General features: G+C 43.6%; 1 long non-coding RNA gene across 1 annotated transcript; it reads left to right on the top strand.

Annotated features, from left to right (window-relative positions):
* The first annotated feature begins 757 nt into the window (after positions 1-757).
* On the top strand, positions 758-12,605 carry LOC109286417 (uncharacterized). Its single transcript, XR_002094434.2, has 4 exons — positions 758-995; positions 4,384-4,486; positions 6,106-6,204; positions 8,336-12,605. It is a non-coding gene; the product is annotated as an uncharacterized LOC109286417 (long non-coding RNA).
* The last annotated feature ends 9,896 nt before the right edge of the window (positions 12,606-22,501 follow it).

A 22,501-nucleotide genomic window follows, 5' to 3' on the forward strand; every position in this document is an offset into this window, starting at 1 on the left:
AGGGAACTTGTGTTCCCTCCAGGATTAATTTTTCATGCTTTACGGGGCTGTCAGCAGGGAAGGGGAAAGGAGCAGAAGGCAGCTGCTGGCTGCTTTGCCTGGCTGGAGCTCGGGGGGTGGGGGAGGGGTTGGAACAGAGCCTCGTGGGCAGGGGTTAGGGAAGGGAGCCCCCACTTTGCCTCATGGGCCAGCTCCCTCCAATACCCTAGCTGGGGGGTCTGCGATGCAAAGGCGCTCCATTCTAGCACCCCACGCCTTCCGGCTCTGGCCAGGAAAAGCAACCAGCAGCTGCCTGCTGCTCCCTCCCACTCTCCCTCCCTCCCTTGCTGACAGCCTTGGCACCTGTGGGGGGTGGGAGGGGGTTGCTGGTGGGGTGGTGCAGTGGTTCAGCAGCCTCCTTGGAGGCTGTCCCAAGTCCTGATCTAGTGCCTAACCCATTGATGCATCCTTCCTTTTCCCATTACGGCCCTCCTGGAAAACTGTTGCAGACCATGTACTGACAATCTCTCAATTCTGAGACGCTAAAGAATGGGGATTGGGAAGCATGTTTGGGATGGACTAGAGGAGGTTTTGCTGTCATGGGTAATAGGCAGGCAAGTGGAAGTTGGTTGTTTGGGGTGGAGTTTTAAAGTTTTGGGTTACTTGGTGGATCCACTGTTGTTTCCTATCTTGTGGTTATAGGTAGTTTCCTTTAAGCTACCCAGAGCCTTCTTAGGTGGGGGGGGGGGGGACATCTAAATAGCAATAACCAATCAACTGGGCCATAGCACATTTGAAAGGTGCAGTTGTATGGGAGATAATTCCCCTGTCCATTTTGCTGAACTCTGAATGCATTCTGTTACATTTTATCAGTTCTTTTTGGTAGCTTGTGCTCAAAATGCTGAACTGGTGACACCCTATGGATCATGAAGTTGCAACCTTGATGACAAGCATAAAGGACTGAGTGGTGAGGAGCAAAAACTACTTTCAAAGTATGTCTGCTGTTGAAGCAGGAGGTGAGGAAGTTGTCTTTATTTTCTTTCCAATCTCCCCCTGCATAAAAGTTTCTTTAATAGCACCTGGAAGTTGGATCCTTGAACATCTTAGGTTTGCCAAGCCCAAGTGTAAGATTTGCAGTACTTTAAAAACCCCAAGGTACCTGGATTAAGTTTTTAATGCAGCCTGCTGTGAAATACCATTTCTTTCTGATGTCGTCTGACGTTGTAGTTGTCGCAAGGTATCGCATCACTGGAGTGGCTTGAAATGGGGACATTCCATTCCACAGGGAATTCTGACATTTAAAAAAATAAAACACTACAATTTTGGGAAATTCGAGTTTTTATTCCAAATTTTCAATGGAAGAGAAATTCCAAAAAAGTTCTATAATAATCAAATTGTACTTGCTTGCTTGTTTGTTATATTTATTTAAGTGTACGCCCACACGCATGCATGACGAACAGATCCAAGGAGGTGATACTCCCCCTCTATCGGGCGCTGGTCAGACCGCAGTTGGAGTACTGCGTGCAGTTTTGGGCGCCGCACTTCAAGAGGGATGTGGATAACCTGGAGAGGGTCCAGAGAAGGGCCACTCGTATGGTTGAGGGCTTGCAGGCCAAGCCTTATGAGGACCACCAGGACCTCTTCAGCCTCCGCAAGAGAAGGTTGAGAGGCGACCTTGTGGCTGCCTATAAGTTCATCACGGGGGCACAGAAGGGAATTGGTGAGGTTTTATTCACCAAGGCGCCCCCCGGGGGTTACAAGAAACAATGGCCACAAGCTAGCAGAGAGCAGATTTAGACTAAACATTAGGAAGAACTTCTTCACAGTTCGAGTGGCCAAGGTCTGGAACGGGCTCCCAAGGGAGGTGGTGCTCTCCCCTACCCTGGGGGTCTTCAAGAGGAGGTTAGATAAGCATCTAGCTGGGGTCGTCTAGACCCAGCACTCTTTCCTGCCTATGCAGGGGGTCGGACTCAATGATCTATTGAGGTCCCTTCCGACCCTAGCATCTATGAATCTGTGAACCTCTTGCAGCCCCAGCAGAGCCTTCTGAGTTGCCAGCTCCCACAGGCAACACAGGCCCAACTGCAGCTACTGCCCCCGCTCTCCCCAAGACAAAACATAAAGTGTTTGTTGTGGGAGACTCCATCCTGAGGGAGACTGATGGGGTAATCTGCCGCTCCGACCCCTTAGCCCGGGAAGTCTGCTGCTTCCCAGGGGCCCGTATTCGAGACATTGCGGAGAAGATCCCTAAGCTCCTCCAGCCCAAGGACCACTATCCCATGCTCCTTATTCATGTGGGCACCAATGATACGGCTCGGAGCGCTCCCAGCTGGGTCATGAGGTGCTACAGGAATTTGGGAGCGGAGCTAAAGGGCCTGGGGGCACAGGTGGTGTTTTCTTTGATCCTCCCAGTCTCGGGGTATGGGCTGAGGAGGGAGAGGAGGATCCAGGTAGTGAAACAAAGACGGTGGCGCTGGTATCATCGGGAAGGCTTTGGCTTCCATGACCACAGCCTGCTCTTTGGTGAGAGAGGCAGTGAGCTGCTGGGAAGAGATGGCTTCCACCTCTCTCCCCTAGGGAGGAGGCTCTTCTCAGCCAGACTGGCTGACCTGCTCCACCGGGCTTTAAACTAAGCCTGCCGGGGGACCAGGGGACTATCGCCACTGTTGGCCTGCTGAGCAACCCTTGCAAAGCCAACAGCCTAAGGCACTTAAGGGAGCCCACCCCTGCCCCAGCCCTGGTACCATCTGTGGGCAAGGCAAGAGCCCCCAAGGGGACACTTGCCTGCCTGTACACAAATGCCAGGAGCTTGGGGAATAAGCAGGAGGAACTCAGCTATGCTGGCTAGCACTACAGAAGAAAGAGACTTGGGGGTCATCATTGACCACAACATGAACATGAGCCTGCAATGCGATGCTGCAGCCAGTAAAGCGACCAAAACGCTGGCTTGCATCCATAGATGCTTCTCAAGCAAATCCCGGGACATCATTCTCCCCTTGTACTCGGCCTTGGTGAGGCCGCAGCTGGAGTACTATGTCCAGTTTTGGGCCCCACAATTCAAAAAGGATGTGGAGAAGCTTGAGAGAGTCCAAAGAAGAGCCACACACATAATCAGAGGTCAGGGAAGCAGACCTTACGACGACAGGCTGAGAGCTATGGGGCTCTTTAGCCTGGAAAAGCGCAGGCTCAGGGGTGATCTGATGGCCATCTATAAGTTTATTGGGGTGACCACCAGTATCTGGGGGAATGTTTGTTCACTAGAGCGCCCCAAGAGATGACGAGGTCGAACGGTTATAATCTACTGCAAAACCGTTTCAGGCTGGACATAAGGAAGAATTTCTTTACTGTCTGAGCCCCCAAGGTCTGGAATAGCCTGCCATTGGGGGTGGTTCAAGCACCTACACTGAACACCTTCAAGAAAAATTCAGATGCTTATCTTGCTGGGATCCTACCACCCCAGCTGACTTCCTGCCTTCAGGCGGAGGGCTGGACTCGATGATCTTCCAAGGTCCCTTCCAGCCCTAATGTCTATGAATCTATGAAACGATGCAGAGTGCCACCATTCTGCTTTGTAAATGACTGGTATAAACACTGGTGTGTGCAACAGCACAATAGCACAGCTGAGCCCAGAGGATCTAAGAAATTATTTACTGCCCTAAGGAATGTCTTGTGATCTGGGTAATACCAGGTGTGAAGGCAGAATTCATTTCATGGTCCTTTTGCAAGAGAGCTTGGCACCAGGTTTAGGGTTGGGAGGCCTTGCTTCAGTTGGATAGTTTCCACAGCTGAGAGAAATGGGTTGGGGCAAATGTTTCAGAGGCATGGGAGGATCTAGCAGCCAGGATGTAAGTCAAGCATGTCACTGCAAGGTTGTTTTGGGGAGGTTGGTAAATACCTTGGGGGGTTAGGGTTAAGATGGAGTACTTGTTAGAGAAGGTAGAAGATCAGCAAGCAGCCCTTTGAAATGACAAATATAAATAATCCAGCTCACAAGTGTTACAAAGAGACCATTGTGCTATGTATGGCTGAGCCAAATAGAGCTAAGATGACGCAGAAGTGGGGAGAGATGGATGCACACTGGACTCTCAGAATTGATTCCAAGGAAAGCAATTAACAATCTTTGTAAGCAAATTAACTGAATAGGCAGTGGCTTAACTCTGCTTGGTTTGCATCTATTTACTTTTCACATGAACATTAAGCCAGTTAGTACATCTGTTTCCTATGAGCATTTTCATTTTATATCTTTTTAAAGATTTCCTGAGTCCAAAAGTAAGACAGTCTGTCACTCATTGCTTCTCCTCATTGATTTTTATAAGCACTAGAAAATTGAGGAAGTACTTAATATTTTCTGTTTATTTTTCTAACACTATAAGGTTATTTTTCTTTTGAATTATTTTTTTAAAGCTGAATTCTCAAGTGGTGGAAATCAGCACAGCTCCAGTTAAAAATGAATAAACACTGATTCACTCCAAGTGCAGATATCAAGCGTAGCATTGACAAAAACCAGGTAAGTGCTCGGCTTACTTTCTTTTTTCTGTTGCTACCCTGAGATACTTTGTGTCTGTGATTCTTGAGTAGGGTGCAATGAAATCCTTTAAGGGCGTTGCAGGGTGCTATGCAACATGAACCCTGTTAAGTGCAAGTTATGTATAGATGTTTGCACAAGATAAACCCAGAGATTTCAAGTAGGAATCCATGGGCACCTATACACGAGCAGCGAGGCTGTTCCAACACAATGTAACTATATGTGATGGGGGCAATGCCCCAAAGGAAAACTTACCTCAAAGGGAAGAGCTCCTGAACCAGTGGGATACAGCTGAAAACTGGAAGTCCGGCCGGATCAAAATAGCGGCAGAGAAAAACGCCATGGCAACAAAAGAGGGAAATAAGAAAAGGCACAACAGGTCCAGGAAGAGCCAGGGTCAGCTCCAGCCCTGACACGGACCTGCTTTATGGTGGCGTGCTGGCACCGATTCACCGCCCGGCCCCTTAGGCAGAGGTAAAAGCTCCGCTGGGAGCAGAGTTGGGAGAACCGTAAGTGAAGTTTCTGGTGGGGCCAGAAGAGCTCCAAGGAGGAGGGAGGTCCAGAGAGGAGCAGTGGTGGCTGCCCCAGGAGGGGGCACACGAAGAAGGGAGAAGCCTGCAAGGGCCAAGAGACATACCTGAAGAGGAGGTGAGGATCCCGGACACCTCTGAATGTGATTGGATAGCCAAATACCCTGCAAAAGGAAGAGAGAGCCAGGAGTCCGGACCACAGTAACCACATAACAGAGAAGCAAGGACGTCCCTGGCAACAAGGTAACCCAGGGATAACAAGGGCCACAAGCCAGTCTTTGCTACAGCTGGGAGCTCAGGCCAAGTGAGGTCTATACCCTATTTTCCTTTAAGGTCAAAAGACCAAGACAAAAAAAATTATTACTATAGCTCACCTTAGAGATGAGTAGAAAATAACATCTTAAGGTTGGTATAAGGTGGGATGTAGGGGAGGTGGAAACCGGACAAGCCTGGTTACGGAAGACCCCAGGGGAGGTGGGATGTAACATTCTACTCCCGGTAATAACTTACTTTTCCATGGAAGACATGGCAGGTGAGAACCCCCTGAAGGCCTTCCAAAGCAAATATTTCAACACCGAACTGTCCAGATCCCAACAAAACGGCGAAACCTGAGAGGTCCTTAAGAACTAGGCGTATGAGCAAACACCATGGGAACTTACACTATACCATGTTGAAGCAGATTCAAGTAATAGAGTCTGCTGGAGCATGGTAATTACTGCACTCCAGCATCTCATGTATCAATGTCGTTCGAGCTTTAGATGAAGCACTCCCGCCACCATTTTGATCTGGTAGATTTCTGTGAATAAGACTTTTTTTTTCTCTTTTTACCTGAGAGAACAGGAAGCCAAATTCTGCCTTTACTTACTTAGAAATAAATTCCATGGAAGTCAGCATGCATTGTATGTATCCTATTGAATTTGACTCACTGACAAATGCTAGACTTTTAGGTCAAATCTTACTTGCTTCATTGATTCATGAATACTGTGTATTCCAGAGACACTGGGTTCTTACCTCTAATTACAGAGAAAAGTTGAGTAATAAAAGGGCTCCTGTTTTTCTGTCTCTCTATAGATAAGGAGAAAGAAAACCTGAAAACCTGCACAGCCTCACCTCCCCTAGAACTTGAAAAAGCCCAACCACAAGGAACAAAATCTGTGGCTGGAGAATAGGGTGAGCAGAAAGGAAACAGCTGCTTTACTTGAGTTGTCACCCCACCAACCCCACAAGGTCCTGAGTCACTATTCCCTTTTGTATGGGCAGCTTTCATGGTACTGAAACTTTCGCCACTCCCTCTCAAAGGAGACAGCTGTGGAGACAGTGAACATTGGAGGGGCACTTCTGGGCTAGGGACAGACATTACACATAAACTGATTTAAGTGGTCAGAAACTGGTTTAAACCTGTAACAGAACAGACATTCAGTGTACATAAACCAGTTTGAAAATAGTTGAAATCAGTTTAAGATAAACCTGGTTGAATGCAGTATCAGACTTAACTGATTTGGGTCAAATTGGTTTATGCAATGTCTGTCCCAGACCCTTGCTGGTTTTAGTTGAATCAGATTCCCCCAGCATCCTGGCATGCTCTCTGGGCTGGGCTCTTGCTTCATAGCAGAGCTGGCCCCTCCCCTCTGCTCTCTGGCAGACTTGCAGGCACTGCAGGGTCTGCTGGCTTCCCCATGCCTCCCCCTCCCCCCGCTGCTTAAGCAGAGATCCCTTCCTCCTCTCTCCCACAGCACAGACCTTAGCCAGCATGTGGTATGCTAGCTAATGCTGTGTAAGGTAGATAGGACTGTGTCTGCATAGTCCGTTTTGGAGCTAATCAATAGCTCAGCTGGTAATGTCCCTGCATTCCTTCCTTTGGAAAAAGCTTTTTACGAAGAGCTTGAACTAATGAGCAAGGTTTTGTTTTCTGATGGGGTGCTAAATACTGATAACAGAGCTGATAAATGCTCTGTTATCAAGGAGTCGGGGGGGGGGGGGGGGGCAGACCCCTCCCTCCCTCCCTCCCTAATCACAACGTCCTGATGGGGCCTGGCCACACCCTGCCTCAGCTCAGCCCTGTGGAAGGGAAGGGAGGGCTGCTCTAGCACCCCCCCAGCTTCTAGCCTGAGCCACTGCAGGCATGTGCCAGCATTTTTTTTCAGTCCAGAGGGGATGTCTGTATAGTTACAAAGTGATTTGCAGACTAACCTGCAAGGATTGAATCAATTCAGGCTCAGGCTTTTTGAATGTCTGTCCTTAGCCCTGAAGAGACATTCCCTCATAGCTGTGAAGGCAGCATTGTCTTTTTATTATGTTTGTACACTTCCTAGCACAATGGGCAGGGGTGGTCTTGACAATGATTAGGAATCCTGTGCACTAGCAAAGTACAACTCATTAGCATAAATACAACAGGGCAGACATAAGGGGAATGATTCCCAAGGGTAGCCAAGCTCTATTTGGTAAAGGCCCCAGAATGCAGAGAGTAGCTTTGTCCCTTCCCTGTTCTGACAGTGGGCTTGCCACCAGCTGCTTGTTGTCTCACTTCAGAGTTCATTTTAATTTGGATAATTCCGTAGAGAATGAGGGCCGTGCCCCTTGCTTTGGTATGAAATTAATAGACTTCAAGTCTCATGTGATTCCTATATTTTTCATCATCCAGCTGCAGATATGGCTAGTGCTAGGAAAAAATGTGCCAACAATAATATTTGAGGAACCACTTTTGTGCTGGCTCAGTTCTTGGGCAACTGAAGTAAAACGTACCTTCCTTAAAAGAATCAACACATTTCCTGCATCCCCTTTATTAAGGCATGTAAAGCCCACCAGGACGTGTCAGAATCTGAAACAAGGGCTTAAAATGCTAACTCTTAAAGAGTTACTTTCCTTGCTCAATCTTTTATATTTAAAATTTGGATTGTTTGGGGCTTTTCTCCAGTATTAGGGATTCTTATTTATTTTGCAGGTTACTTTGAGATGTAATAAGTACCTTCTGTTTCTAATTGATGCACGTCAGTATTTACCTCATCACTCAGAACTTTTTTTGCTTTCCTTGAGCAGGCAGCCTGCTTCAGGAAGGTTGAGGTGGAAAAATCATACAAGGACACTTGTTTTTTTCCATAGTTTCCAGTATATGATAGTATCTCCTGCGTTGGAACAACTGTGAGAACAGCCTTAATCATGGTATTTCTATTTCTGATCCTGGCCAGTATCCACACATATCTACCCTTGCTGGTTTAGATATGTATGTCTAATCACCAACTATTTTCTAAATGCAGAAAAGCTTCAAGTCGGTTCCTATTTTATCTGAATTGCTTTTCCCTAGCAACTTCAAGATGGAGCCAGAGACCTGACAAGATGAATTCAGAAGCTGAACTACATCTTGCCCAATGCCACAGGAGTACTGTATTTTGTTAACAAAATAACCTTTTATTTCAAGCTCAAGCCACAATCTTAGCTGGACAATGTTCGATGCAAACTGGCCTGAGCCATGTCTTCTCTGGCAGTGTTTAAGAAATGCCCCTGATAGTGCAGGAACTCAATTGATGCTATCAGTGGGCATAATGTCACAGCATTTTCCACACTAAGAATCTCATGCTACTTAGATTGGTGGAGTTGCCTGGTTATGGGGGTAATAGCTAGAGATCTTTCTATGACTGTCATGGTAGGTAATAAGGTGAAGAAATGACATGCTGATAAAAGCAGAGGGAGAGAAAAGGTGGCCTCGTGGTTATGGCAGGAAATCTGGGTATCTGACCTTATGCCTTGGCCTTGCTACAGACTTTCCACATGGCCTTAGGTAGATGACTTAGTCACTCTGGGTGCTTGCAAACATAAAAAAAACCCACCCCAAAATGTCACTTTACTTTAAACTCGAAGCATTACCACACCAAGCCCCATTCATGCCTAGAAGAGGCAGCACATTACTTCAACCTGGCTCATCCACATCTGTAAAGACTTTAGTGAGGCTTTTTTGGCACTTTTTATCTAATAGCTGATTCACTCAGCTTTAGCTAAAAGTGCCAAAAAGCCCCACTGAAGCACCCAATCGTTACAGATACTGCAGAGCCAGGTTGAAGTAACACACTGCTTTTTCCAGGAAAGTAGGTTTTTTTGTTTTTAACATCTGCAAGCAGCTCCAGTAACCAAGTTCATTACTGCTGAAATGGAAAACTCTTTTTTACCACCTTTGTCTGTCCAGTCTGCTAAGATCTTCAGGGCAATTTCTTGAGTCTGATCTATGACCATGCCCACTCTTTAGCATCACAGAACCTAGACCTTAGCAGGTATCTAACGGTGGAAAGAGAATATTACCTTTCATTGCCTTTGTCTGTTTGCTTGGCTTTTGTGCTTCCATAAATATTTTTACAGTGGCATAAAATCCAAGACGACAAATGATCATGCCCCTTGTGTTACAAATGCCCCAAATTTGTGGCTCACAGAGGTGGTATTAATTTGTGCCCCTATTTAGCAGTGGGAGTCTGTTTGCTGCCCACACTCTCTAGTCATCCCAGCGGGTGCTCTGGCAGGGTCAGAGGGGTTTGATCCTGTGCAACCTGGGAATTCTCATGCAGGATTGGCCTCCCGGGCAGCCCTGGAGTGCCTGTGTGGCTTCCCCTCTTAAAGACACATCTTGGGGAACCTCTATCAACAGTGAAAACAGGTCCTCCACTTGCAGAATGCATCCCTGGGATCTCTGCGGTATATCTTTATAAGTAGGGAAAGCTGGGATTTCCCCCTGCTTGCAGAAATGCACTCCTAAGACATGACCTGAAAATTTCCTGGATTGCATCTCTGTAAGAGAGGAAAGCTGAGCAGGAGCTCCTAGGGCTTGAGGGACCCTACCCTGCATGGGAATTCCCAGGATGTGCAGGACTAGGTCCTTCAAGCTCCAGGAGAACACTTCACCCATTGTTCTCTTACATCAATAGGCAGGACAATTGGTGACGTGTGTTTCACACAAGGAAACAACCCAGCACAGCTAATCCACTTCATTTGACAACATCTATTTCAGCCTATGAGCCACTAAAATGCCATAATACAGTAGTTACTCTGCTATGGTACAGATTCAAAGCTAAAGCAAATTCCTATGTTGTATGGATTCTATGAAGTGTCCATTGTACAAGTTTAAACATGGAACTTATTGTATATTTTTGTTAGAGTTCCTGCATCATGTCAATCTGCTTCTGATGGAAATAACCAGCGGTTTTTTAAAACAGACCAGGCCTTCTCCTTGGAGTCTGAAATATCACTTGTGGTGGGGCAATTCTGGGGGGTCAACTGAAAAGAGGGCAAGGAAGGAGGTTTTAAGAAATCTAATATTTTTGTATAACAAGCAAAGTAATTGCCTTATGTTTTGCCCATTTGCTTATTATTTGTTGTCTCCTTTTTAAAGTGTACGGGGTCTGTGTTATCTCATGACTGGAAAGCAGTTAGGATGTCCTGAGTGTCAATGCAGGTCAAATAATAATTGAACAGATTCCCAATAGCAGTGTATTCAACACAGTAACAGCGTGACACTCCCTGTACCATGTCATGATAATACAGACGTCAGGGGAAGGTCAAATTTAGGCCAGTTCAATTAAGTGTGAACAGGTGCCTCCAGACCACCATGAAATAACTATCTGGTTAAGCCACTCTAATGGGGTTTGAGGCATTCACTTCCATCTGTGTGTGTAACTTTAAACCATCCTGCAGCAACAGGTCTTAAATCAGGCTGCTTGACACAGCCATCCTTACATTATCTTTCAGTTATAAAAATAAAGCTGTTAACTATTTTATCCTGACAATAGCCTGGATTTTCCTTTGCTGCAGCAACACAGAGGGAGGAACCGCTATGGAATTGCTGGGTGGGTGGAATCCTTTTCTAAAATCACTTAATTAGGATGGATAAGGATTATTCCACGTGATGTGGAGCAAGGAGTGGGTCAGACATCCAAAATCTGTACCTCTCCATCAATCTGCAGGAGCCTGGGACCTTCTGTACCAAGGCCCTGTGCCTCCATGCCAGCTCTGGACTCCAGTGGAGGCACACAGCCAGAGACTTCTGAGGGCAGTGGCTGCCCCCCAGACTTACTCAGGAGGTTCGGTCGTCTTGGAAGCTCAGAACCCTGTCCCTTCAGAGGGTCCCACTGAATGTGGAGTTCTGGCCCATTCATTCCACGCCACACAAAGTACAAATGGAGCAAGCCAGGACTGTGCAGGAACCCTGCCTCATTTCCTACACACTGAGTTTTTCAATATGCCGACATACAAAGTACAAGGTCCCCATGTTTAATTTCATAATGTTGCTTCATGTACATATGTTTTGCAATCTGCCTTCAATTTTAAACATTGCTTTATAAAACCCCCCACCCTGACCACTAGTACTTTGTATTTGCAAGGACCATTCTGAAAACTTCCTTCCTCTGTTCAATCAAAACTACCATTCAACAGATGCTCAAAGATACTGCATAACAAACTGGTGAGTAGCAAAGCTGAAGAATCGAAGCTGGGCCTTTTGAGTGTCAGTCAGGCCCTTAGCCAATGAATTATATTCAAGTTATAATTACATACGTTAGGATGAAATATACAGGCGTTTGCAAAATGTATGCTGTATTAATTTGCATCCCACACTGGAGCCTACTAAGTTGTGTGAAGTATACATCAGTTCAGGGTTTGGTCCAGCACATTAAGATTCAAACGTGCTCACAAGCTTTAATAGATCCTAAGATATGCTGTTCAATCTGGAAATGTTTGTTCACATTTCATGAGAATTCTTTTAGTATGCTGTGGACACTTCTTCCCTTTTTAGGAAATGTCTTTAGAGATGCACTTCAACTGTCTAGCAAAAAGTTTATCCTTGTCAAGCAGTGATATGTACAATTGTACTTGTACATGATTATTTTTGCAGGGGAGGGGTCTTTCTGTAAATAATTCCCTTATAGGGGAAAATGAATTGATTTGCAGTGCAGAGTACCATTAGTTTTCATTCACAGAAGGTGGATATGTGATGGTTTGTGCATGCTGTACCTGCTTGCTGAAATTCAGTATACTTTACAAGCTCTGCCTCCAAGAAGTTTATAATAAAATTATCACCCACCACATCCCTGTCACACACCTGCCAAATCTTTTCATTTGTGTAAACAAAGCCTCTCCACATGAAGGATTTTTGAGGACATATTAATCTGAAAGCTTCTGCTTTCATATTGCTCTTTAGCAACTTGCTGGATAATCCATTTTGAAAACACTTTCTTTATTGAAGTCCATGTTTCAAGTAAACTAATCTTCCCTGTCCTCTTAAGATATTCATCTAATTATGAAATGCTGAAGAAGAGGTTGGACAGGCATCTATCTGGGATGGTTTTAGAACAGCAATTTTCATAGACTGTTTTCTAAATTCTCAAGCTCTGTAACAGACCTGGTCCAAAGCTGCATGACGTCAAGACTACTCTGAAGTTTTCCTTGTGGAATATCCTTCACATCATTTCTGCATCAGAGTGGGGTTGGATCCTGTGGAATGAACAGGGAAATTTCACCTGTAAAATATGAGGATCCCTCAGGTCTAAATGGGTATCAGAAAATCTGCTAGAGGCTAAGGCTATCCACAAAGAGGATCCACGAGATTTTATATTGTTTCAGGGGTTCTTGGCTGTCCCCTGAAAATCTATGGCAACATGGCAGTAGTGAAGTCCTATTGAAGCATCCGCTTCTGGACAGTGCCGCAAAAGCCTTCCACAGCACCGTAATACCAGCTCAGCATGCTACCTATAGAGCAACCAATAGTATTTTTAGTTTATATGCAGAGGTGCCTTGGAGTTCTCCCATACAGGCCGCTTTAGGCTGCTGATCTGCAATCCAGTACAGGACCCTAGCCTGGGGTGGTATATTTAGTCTTAGGCACTCATTCCTCCAGTTGTTTTTTCCTGTCACTCATTCCCTATTTTGGGAATGAGTTTTCTGCTTTCTTTACCACCTCTAACCCTTGAGTAATAACTTTGCTCCCTAGAATGCCACTCCCACTCCCTGCTACCCCACTTGCAGAGCAAGATACAAGTAGCTCTAGTCCTTTTTATTTTATTTATTTAGCATATACAGTTTCAGCATATTGTTTCAGCCATCTTAAGGCGATGTCATCACCAGTGTGAAGAGTTTGAAGGCCACCTGGTAGTATTGTAATTGGACATGAGTCAGCAATGTGGGACATGGCTTGAACTTGTCCACAAGGGCATTTGTTGTCATTGAAAAGGCCCCATTGGTATAAGTTTGAGATTCAGTGACTCTTTTACACCACAGATGAATGTAACCCAATCCTGCTTTATGAATAACAATTCTGTTCTTTTTGTAAAATTGTTTAATAGCTGAGTATACTGCAGGAGAGTGGTAGCTACCTCTTTTAAAGGATACCTGAAATAGCCAGGCAGTATTTTTTTTCCTGTTCTGACAAAATGTAGTAAGTGGAATTGGAGAAAAAGCAAAGCAAAGCAGAACCTGGTCTTAAATGGGTTTGACTGTAATACAGTGTTTTTTCGATGACTGTTTAAGAGTAATGCCAAGTGCTTGGTCTTTATAGGCCAAGCCAGCCCATAAACACAAGCAGGGCTTCTGTGTTTCACGCAAGCTTTCCAACCCATTAGGCATGTCTGTGCCCCTCTTCAGCAATAGGACTGGGTAAGGAAGAGACAACATATTGACCTTTAGGGATTTCATCACCTCTTTTAGCAATGGGTCTGGTAGAGGAAGTAGCTAAAGGCTCTAAGAATATAGTCAATAGCATTGAACAAGCACAACAAAAAAGTGTAGGCAGTCAGAGAGAAATTCTGTATGCAGGAGAAAGACAATTGTAGGAGCAGGCAGTTTTATGTATATTTATGAAGTCATCCATTAATACTGTATTGTAATTTTTTTTAATACTGCCTGCCCCTCCCCCCCCGAAGATATATTTGTCAACAGGAACTGTACCCTTCTAGATCCACCCATATTTAGGATTTTGAAAAGGGGAGTGCAGTTGGTGTGGCACATCATCGCATATAATTAGGGACCTATTTAACTTGCAGTGAGACCAAGCCATTTTCACAGCAGCCCTGCCCCTCAGTGCTGATTGGTAGAGAGGCCCTACCCCTCTCTACTAATTGGTGAAGAAGCCACAGGAGGGATGAGGAAGCAGCTGCCATCTTGACTGCTGGCTGCTTTTTGTCTGGCCCTGCCCCTCAGTGCTAATTGGCAAAGAGGCCCAGAGGGGAGGAGGAAGGTTAGCCACTAACTTTTCTGCTGCCCGCTTCATGTTGCTCCTCCAGCTGGTACTTTCCCCTCTCAGGAGGGCTACAAGGCCCACCTGGGAGGCAAAGTCTTAATAAAAACTTATTTTTATTAAGTTGTTTGTTTGTTTGTTTGTTTGCAGATTTTGCAAAACCCTGGATTGCATGGGCAACCCCAGATTTTGCAATTTCTGTGAAACCACAGTTTCGGTAGGTCCCTACGTATAACAATGCATATTTTCCTCTTATTAAACAGAAATTAGAAGCTTTACTAATATGTTTGGGTTCTAGTACTGTATTATTCAGTTAAAGATCAGAGCAAAACCAAATATAAATGTATTGGAATGTGTACTCATTTGTTAGATTATATATATTTTTTTTTAAAGGACAACTAAGCAAAAATTGTCAAAAGATCACATTACATTAATTCTGTAGTCATTATAGTTAAATATGCATCTCTTAATCAGATTCATAAAACAAGATCTAGCCTTCTTGAGTGCCTTGACAGTGCCTCTGGTACTTCACTGCCATTCACTTCAACACCCGAGCTAATATTACTGTTTTTTTAGCTAGAGCTAAAAATAGTTTATACAGCTCTGAAATAGAAGACACATTACCAGGAATGGATAACAAACAGCAAAATTGCAGAAGAAATGATAGTTTGAATAGTGGACTACCAGGACCATTAAAAAAGAGAGAAGTGTGTTAAAACCCATGGAGTGAAAAGAGATTAGCAAGAAAACAGTAGATTAAGTGAGCCATGAAGTCAATTGAATCCTTCACTGCTGCTTGAATAGAAATGCCACTGCCAGGCAGTTGGTTTGGAAGTCTGAGTGCAGCAAGAATCAAAGAGGAGTCCAAATGTACCGCTACAACCCTCCTCTGAATCTGTGCATGATTTTAAACCTCCATTTTAGCTGGCTAATCTAACCAAGTCTTTTTATTCTAATGCATTGGGTCCTCTTTTCCTCTAATCATCTCCACAGCTCTTTTCTGCAACCATTCCAGTTTGAATTCATTCTTCATGAACATAGGTGACCAGAATTGTATGCAGTATTTGAGAAAGCAGAGGATTGAGGTGATGTGCTTGGCAGACCTTACTTGCTGCCACGTTATGTAATAGGTAGGGCTGTTTCAGAGGGTCTTGTTTCATTCTTGGTTGGGAATTGCAGATCCTGACTCCTGAATTTTCAAATGTATGTAATATTGTGGCAAGGTTTAACACTGGAAGAAGGTATCCCTTATTTGCAGCACTGACTGTTTGAGTATGGAGTTGTGCCAAGGGATCTGAGGCAACCTGGAGGCAATGCAAGTCAGTATGTGGATATACTTCTTGTAGGAGGTAAGTTTTTTCAAAACCACTCACTCTTCTAACCAGCAAAATCACCTTATGGCCAGCATTCACCTCCAGGTAGCTGCTTTTCCTTTATTTCAGCTTTGAGGAATAGAAAAATGGCATTGTATTCATTTGAAATCAAGAACCTGTATATCTGGATACCATGCACAGGTTGCTGATCTTCCATTCCAAGCTCTCTCATCAACTAACATACACTGTGTTTACACGGGTGATCTACTGTTCTCCAGAGCAGCGTTGTTGAGCAAACTGAGCAGGCAGCTTCCTAAAAGGAGAGCAGCATAGCCACATCTTCATGGCGATTCAGGCTAATTAGCACTGGTGAGTGATAGGAGCAATTAGTCCATACCATGCTATTTAGCTCAAATGTAGATACCCTGCTTATACTTTAGGGAGGAGGGTGAAGGGGTCACAATACCTCTTTGGCGCATAGTAAGTTTAATGTGTATACATGGTCATAATAGCTTAATGCAAAAAGACAAGGGACAGGATAGGGTCCCATGCTCCTGTTTGAGGGAATGCCTCATGTAAGGGAAACACATCTCAGAGAATTTTCTTCTGCTCCTCTTGTTGATTGGGCTTTTTGTTTTTGACGAGTCAGGCTCCTTCAATCTTGCATCTAAAAGGTTCTTAACATCTGGCCAAAGAACATGCCTGTGGAAGGACTCCCCCAGCACCCTGAAGTTCTTACTCAGCACAGCTGCCTCAAGAACCAGGTTTCCTAAGAACTGGGAAAAAGAATAGCCGGGTATAAAAGTAACACTCCTTTGTTACAAGGGTGAGGGCTCTGAATATATTGTGTGAATGCGCCCATTTCTTCTAATTTGCATTTTCCCTGAGTTTATTTCCCTATGAACAGGGAAAATCTATCTCAAGTGTACTTTCAAAACATCTGGTTTCCAAATCCTGGATTGAAATACTGGCAAAATCCCATTGACTTCAATAGGAACAATTCTTAACCCTGGAATACAATGTTGTCACTGACACATTATTCATTTTAGCAAAGCAGGAAATTCAGTGTCTGTGTGTTGGGGGGTTTCTTTTGGGGAGGTATTTATTTAGTTGTTCTTTAATAATTTTCCATAACTGGTTCTCATGGAGAATGGGAGAAAGTGAACTATAGTGTTAAGTGACAACTGAGGGGTAAATCCTAACTGGTGTACATTGGCACAGCTTAACTGAAGTCAGTTATACCAGCTGAGACTCTGCCTCAGAGGGTTAAAGTATAGGAACAGTCCGGGTGTTAGGAGATCTGGAAGTTTGAAAAACAATTTAAAGATTCACTTAGTTTCCCTGTCCAGAAACTACTAACTGCTTTATGTTCATTGTAGAAATTCTGTTTTTCCACCAACACCATTTTCAAGAACTAAATAAAATATTCAGAATGTAAACTACATTTAGTTTGCATAAATGTGTTGAAGTTTATTGTGAGTCTAGGATTTCTTAGGGTGTTATCTTTTACTGGACCAAATGAAGTTTATTGGCTGTGAGTACAGATTCACAAGCAAAGGAGCAATGTGCAAAAACTAATGGAAACAAGTAGTATAATGTCTTCCAAAAGGTTTTCTACAAGGAGCAAGAATTAATGCATTTTGAACAAAACAGTGAACTCACTATAGACCTTTAAAAAGTTGCAGAAAAAAAGCCTGCAGTGGAATCTCTGAGGACTTTGGCCTTTCCTTTAAGTATTAATAGTTTCTTAGAAAATTCAGGAGCTTTGGAAGAATAACTCCATATTAAGTCATTTTGAAGAATCTGAAGCCTTTTTCCTTTTGTTTTTAATTGGTTCTAGTTTCATTACTACATTCCTTATATTTAAGTGGGAAAAATAAACTAGCTATTTTTGCAAATATAAATAGTTCAGTGTGAGATGAGTAATGAAGTGAGAAGGAATCAGAGTTGATTGGTGATAGATCTGAGTCGTATAAAAATGGAATTTCATTCTTTCCTCCCTAGCTCAGCACCCACAAGGTGGTGATTTTATGAAACAAAGCTCCATAAAATGCCATTTTTCACAGAACATAATTCACACCACTCTCTACAAGAAAGAAAGCAAAGAAAAGGACCTCTTACTTAAATAAAAACCAAAAAGATACGTAGTTTTTTTACAGCACAGTTGTACATTATTCTGAGGGACATATGAGTTATGAGGATTTTTTCTGCCCTTCGAAGTGCTAAAGGTAAAAAGCAGGAGACAAGGAACTAATCAATAAGAGATCAATGCATAGTGTTTATGCTGAAATTAATAGTCTTATTTTTTTTAATAAATACATTTAACATTTGTTTTAGTAAAATACCTGATAAGAAATTACTCATGTCCCTATTCAAGGAAGTATAAATAAATTACTATTTAGGTGCGGTACAGAAAGTGTATTAACTTGCTGTCTTCAGTTTTTACTGTCATTTTCTTCTGCATTGAGTTTTAAAGAATAACAAAGCTAAAAGATAAAAGAACATTGTAGTAAGATTCTGTTGAATTTATCTCCTGCTATTTAGTGCATTATTGCAGTTAATATATTTTCCATATCAGTGAAAGGGAAAACAAACTGTAATATATTTCATAAAATGCTTCCTAACATTGAAGAAGACGTTTAAGTTAAACACTGAAGGGTCAGTTGCAATTTTAAAGAGTAGATATAAAAAAACATTAACAGAATGTGACAAAATTAATCATTTTGGCAAGAAAATGAAGCTGGTTGTTAATGGCTGTATCTAAGTAGCTTTCCTTTGTATTGCCCAACATCCTTGGAAAAGAAGGTTCAGAGAACAGAGAAAGCACCACAGGCTTTTCATTCTTCTTCATCACATTTGCTAATAGACCTTTTCTATACTAGAGTATATTAAAGAAACTCCCTTTAGAGTATGTGCAACTACACAAGCATGAAAGGGCTAATATGAGTTTAGCTTACTCTGGAAACCAAATAACCTCTGTTAGCGTTGAGGCCTCTTTATACTGTTATGATTGCATCCATTCCAAGGCCTCTGCCATCGTCCATAACTACTTTGATAAAAATTCATGCCCCAAATCAAAAGAGTTTCACTGGTAACATTTTTTTAAAACAGACCACCAACCTTTTGTCAAGTCACTTAACCTGTTGGACAAACTGAGAATTTATCCCCACTTCGGAAATAGCTGTGATTCAGCAGATAGTCTAGCCACAGAAGGAATACAGGAATACAATGGATATTGTAAAAAAAGAAAAATCATGAGACCTGGATTTTTCTGATAATGCCATACCACTGAAAAACTGGCAGCATCTATTGGAATGTAGATCAATGTGAAGAAATCAGTGACAAGTTGGGGTTGCAGAAAAGTTTAAATGTGAAGACTGCAAACAAAGATGCTGAAAAAAAACATTAGTAATGATGGGGAACAAGCACCAATCATACCACAGTTCAGCTTGCTGTTTACTGCGGTTGATAAGATCTACAGCACTCTGGAGAAGTCCCTAAGGACTGAAAGAGGGCCAACGTTGTGCCCATCCACAAGAAGGACAGGAGTGAGGACCCAGGTAACTATAGGCCAGTCAGCCTAACTTCCATCCTAGGGAAAATGCTAGAAATGTTCATCAAGGAGTCTATCTGCAATAAGCATGCAGAAGGTAGGATTCTGAATGACAGCCAGCATGGCTTCGTCATGGCAGGTCTTGCCTTACCAACCTTATCTCCTTCTATGACCAGATAACTCACTACCTGGACACGAGAGAGCAGGTTGACATTGTATACCTAGACTTCCAAAAGGCATTTGGTCTAGTATCCCACAATGTCCTTGTGAGAAAATTGGAGGAGTGTGTGCTTAACTCCAAGACAGTTGAGTGGATGAGAAACTGGCTGCAGGATAGGACCCAGAGAGAGTTGTAGTGAACAGATCTGTGTCATCCTGGCGAGAAGTGGGCAGTGGAGTCCCGCAGGGGTCGGTACTCGGTCCAGTACTTTTGAACATCTTTATTAAGGATTTGGATGTGGGGTGAAGAGCTCACTGGCCAAGTTCATGGATGACACCAAGTTATGGGGAAACATGGTCATGCTTGAAGATAAGCTACAGTTACAGGCCAGGCTAGCTAGTCGAGCAGATCAGAACCTGATGAAGTTCAATGTTGAGAAGTGTAAAGTGCTCCACCTCAGGACGAGCAGCCCCCAACACACCTACAGGCTTGGTGGCACCAAACTGACTAGCACCACGAATGAAAGGGAAATGGGGGAAATAATAGACCACAGTATGAATATGATCCAGCAGTGCGATGCCTAGCCTTTGGCACATGCATACCTAATGAGGGTCTACACACTGTTAGGACACTAGTGGAACAGAACTCTAGTACCGAACCACATGACTGAAAATGTAGATATAAGTAGAGTTACAGGAGGAAGTCTTCTGCAGCACAGGACAGACTTTGCTGAGAAGCAGCTGTGGCCCAACACACCAGGTTGGTGTGATGCGGTGGTGTTCAACCTATTCCTCACATGGGTTGGATGAGTGGGTTGGGGCCAGTCCTCAGGCTGGATCAGTCCCTGTGAGCCAGCATTAGGCCCTGCACCACCTCCTGAAGAGCATCTCTCTCCACCTGTCCCTGGGTCCCCAGATTGGGCCCTCTACATGTGACGCCAGTGTGCTATCTGGACTGCATGGCTCCCCAAAGGCCCAGAAATTTGGTTGTTGCTACCACTCCACTGCTGACAATTTTTCAGACCCCTGGGGAATCCTGAGGGGCAGATGGCATGGCTCCTTGGACTGGATTTGGTCCACAGGCTGGGGTTGGAGCACCTCTGGTGAAAGAAGAAAAGTAGTTAAAACAGTGCTAATTTTTAAACATGAGTAATCTGACTGAGTTAATGGATTTTCACATGACAGGTAAGTCCAACATTAGTCTAAGAGCTATTTGCATGAGATGCACAAGATCACCTGTAGCTCATTTATTCTACAAACAAACCACAGATGCTGAATGAAGAACACAATCCCAGGAGTACTATATGACTGACACATTTCCTTTTTCTTGTATTGAGACACCAAACAGGTTTAAAATACTAAATATTATTTAGCTAACGTAACAATTAGCAGGTTCAGTGCATTAAGCAGGCAGAAATTTCTTAATTTGCACAATCAATCCATGAGGTTGGTTAATGATGTTATCGCCATTTTTTTCAAATAGGGAAATTAAGTCAGAAACCATAATGTATCCAAGGAACTAGCATTAGAAGCGAGGGGATTGTGGCTCTCAGTCATCAATTCAGATAACACCTTTTCACAGGTACCCACACTCTCTTCATGGAGATGGGGAAGGAAGCGATACAAACAAAAATAATAAAAATAAATAAATTGTAAGCTAATTTGACCTGCTAAGAACCTGGGTAAATGGTTTTGTGCTGAGCTCTATGCTTCTGGGGATAGGTTGTACCGATACCCAAGCTAGCTAGTTTAAAGCTGTCTTGAGTATTTTTTATAAGTTATGTAACAGAAGCAACTGAAGAGTAGACATATCTTAACTTTCTCTGAGAGACAGCTGAATCAGCTCCACTGATCTGGCTGCTGTCTGTGGAGGCGAAACAGAAAGGATCAGGCACAGCTAGGTGCAACACAAAAAGCTCTATTGTTGAATATGTAACATGTAAGGATTACAGCTAGTTACAGGTTTTCCTGTGGAATCTATTCAAGCCTAGTGTTATTCTTGGACCTTTGTGTATATTATATGTTGGAAAACACTGAGGAGGCAATGAACTCCTTGTCAGTCACAGCAGCAAGTCTGATAAAATCATGAGGTTTTGTCCCCCACTCTGGTGGTTACTGGTATTTTGCACTTCTTTGCATTTTTAGGGTCAGTGAATCGAACCTCAAACCTTTGCATGTAAGCCAGCTGATCCCTCCCATAACAACATTGCTGACACAGGAGCGGGCCTCTTTGCAAGGGTGAGGCTGGAAGGAAATTCCCTTGCCACTGTGGCAATATCTCAGTATAGTAGCTGGCACCCTGTTTCTCAGCAGCTGTTGCTCTATTTTGTCTCCAGTTTCATGCTAAAAACATGTTAGCTTTGATCCAGATTTAGTTATATTGGCAACAAAGAATTTGCACAAAGCAAATAAGTTTCAGCCTAAAAGTTGAAGCAGTGCTAGGGGTAGTAAAAGTACAAACCCTCTCGACTTTAATGGGAACCACACCTTGGCTAAGTACAGAAAGGCAAAAAGCCCAAGACTGAATCGGTTCAATCTTTGCAGGTTAGTCTAAGCTGCATGGATTGAACTGCTAAGCAAGTGAACAGACATTCACTTTTGATTCCAGAAATGCAGCCACATGCCTGCAATGGCCCAGACCAGAAGCTGGAGGGTACTATGGCATGCCTCCCTGTTCAGCTGGAGCAGACAGGTTGGGCTAAGGTCAGCCCGCCCACCCTGCAAGGTGGAGGGTGGGGGTTCAGGGGAGGTGCAAAGCATCCGGGGATGCTGGGGGACTGTGAGTTAACTGATTTTTAGTTAAATCAGTTTATTGAAATACTCTCAGGTTCCCTTCAGATTCCAGTTAAGTCTGATACTACATCCATCCAGGTCTATCTTAAACCAGTTTTGGCCATTTTGAAAGTGATTTATGTGCAGTGAACTTCTGTTCTGTTACAGAGTTGAACCAGTTTCCAATCACTTATACCAGCTTGTGCATGCTTTCTGTCCCTAGCCCTTGAGAGCAAAATGAGTCAGTAGCCACAGATAAATACACTGTGGGCACTTGTACACAAGATGAAAATTGGCCGTTTTTGTGGTTTAATTGCATCACACTGTACATGCGCAGGGTTTTTTTATGATTTAAATGAGTTTGCTATGTTGCAAATTAACCACATCCGCATGTAGTTTAGTTTGCAACATAGCTATTTTTTAATGTTGCGGCCTTTGACAGCTTGGCAGAAGCAGTGAGGGGCT

The sequence above is a fragment of the Alligator mississippiensis genome, chromosome 1, assembly GCF_030867095.1.
Source record: "Alligator mississippiensis isolate rAllMis1 chromosome 1, rAllMis1, whole genome shotgun sequence".
In the NCBI taxonomy this organism is placed as follows: domain Eukaryota; kingdom Metazoa; phylum Chordata; order Crocodylia; family Alligatoridae; genus Alligator; species Alligator mississippiensis.